The sequence below is a fragment of the Photinus pyralis genome, unplaced genomic scaffold (genome assembly GCF_008802855.1).
Source record: "Photinus pyralis isolate 1611_PpyrPB1 unplaced genomic scaffold, Ppyr1.3 Ppyr1.4_LG2, whole genome shotgun sequence".
NCBI lineage: Eukaryota > Metazoa > Arthropoda > Insecta > Coleoptera > Lampyridae > Photinus > Photinus pyralis.
Window position 1 is genome coordinate 18490936 of NW_022170403.1, and position 2315 is coordinate 18493250.

The window sequence follows — 2315 nt, forward strand, 5'->3', positions numbered from 1 at the left end:
AAGGAAATTGTAATTAGTTGTGTTTCTCAAACAATCGTTTCGAATTATAAGAGCGGTTCAGGAAAAGCGAAATTTGCCGCGGAATATTTCTGTAATATTTGTAACATCTGTAACACCTGTAACATCTGTAACATCTGTAACATCTGTAACATCTGTAACATCTGTAACATCTGTAACATCTGTAACATCTGTAACATCTGTAACATCTGTAAAATCTGTAACATCTGTAACATCTGTAACATCTGTAACATCTGTAACATCTGTAACATCTGTAACATCTGTAACATCTGTAACATCTGTAACATCTGTAACATCGTAACATCTGTAACATCTGTAACATCTGTAACATCTGTAACATCTGTAACATCTGTAACATCTGTAACATCTGTAACATCTGTAACATCTGTAACATCTTTATCATCTGCAACACCAGTAACATCTGTAACATCTGCAACATCTGTAACATCTGCAATATCTGTAACATCTGTAACAACTGTAACATTTGTAACGTCGGTTACATATTTCTGTACCATAACCACCAAGCGATTTCTAGGTAAGAAAATCAATCCTTTCCATAAACAAGAAGACCTTTAGTCCAAGGTTAGTGTCATTCATTTTTCTTGAAGCATTCAAAGAAAACCCCGAATTTTATCAAACTCAACATCCCCCATCTTGGATTGGCCGCCATTTCTAATAGCTACCACTTTGAGATGGCAATCGTGGTTTTTTTACATCCTAATGTATGGTAAAAAGGAAAATTGGTACCCCCAAGTTGCAATGGCTGAAAAAATGATAATGTGTAAATTGAAGAACCCATTGAATTTGGTGTAGATTCAAGTTTTCATTGAAGAATGTAATTTCTTTGGCGTAATTTCATTATTTCAGTCAGTCACACTAAAAGGTCCATTTATTGCCGAGTTTGTCATACAAAATGTGAATAAAAAAGTGGTTTAGAGTATATCTACCTATAAACATGTATTGTACCATATTCGAGGATTTAGGTTATTTCTCATTAAAAGTGGTCATTTCATTTGCGATTACCTTAAAAGGTTCTACAAAATCTATATAGGTATTGTCAAAATTCATTGTAATAAAGGATAATATACCTTTATATGGCCATTGATTTAGTGTTGTTCTTTTTGCAGAAGAGGAGGTTATGTCCTAAATGTTAAATACAATTTAAATTCTCCAAAAGCACTAAATCGTCATGGTAAAAAGTTTCCAAGAACACTCCATGCAAAAAGGTACCTAGGAATATTGCTCTTTAAAAAAATTCCCTAAGATATACGGTTTCTAAGACCCAACAAAATATTTCTGACGACTTCCTATGACAAGGAAAGTTCTCAAGATTCTTAGGAAGGTTTTTAAAAAGATTTCCAAGGGAATTTCAAGGATTTCAGAAAGAATTCCCCAAGAGCGTTTCAAGAATTTCTTCTCGGACAGGACTCCTTAAACTAAATTCCTTGGAACGACGGCGTACTTTCCATTGACATATATTTCCGAAAAGGTTTCTAAAGTTTCGGCGTTTCGGTCCTTTTTGCGCCCGTAAAAATTACCGACCAGCCACCAGCGCCAATATCCTTGAATTGAATAGTGATAACAAAATCCCATGATTAACGGTGAACAGTTTTCTGAAATAAAATCAACTGAATTATGGGTAAAGAAATGTTAACAACTTTCATTAGAAACATTGTGTATATATATTCGATTTTTGCCGCAATATATACTGTATTCCATACATAATGGGCCTCGTAATGGACACTCTGTATTTATGTTACCGGCTATCTGTATAATTCAGGTATTCTATAACAATACCTAGGGAATGTATGCAATTTCGAATTAGGAAACATTCATAATGGCTCGTAATTGTGACAAATTTCGGGTGCATTTTCTTTTAAAAGTTAGGAGAAGGATAACTACTTCTGGCATCGGAAAGGGCTGTATAAAAATTTTTCCTTCCCTTAATTTTGTATATTGCCTAGGAATTGTACGAATATATAGAATGCCTCAATTATATCTACAGATTGCCGGTAACATATACACAAAGTACAATTCAATGGGTTAGCCAAATAAACGAATGCCACCATTTTAGTAACTATTCACCCATTGTCAGCCCAATGGAAACATATTTCGAGCGTGAAATTGAAATTTGAACACGAGGAGTGGGGGCAAAGATGGAGGCCAACCCACTGTATATCAGCATTCCAGAATCTATTCATTTACGACTACATCACTGATCCCTATACATACATTATTGACACATCCCGTCAAAAAGAACTTTCTTTAATTTAGCTACCATCTCAAATACAACAATG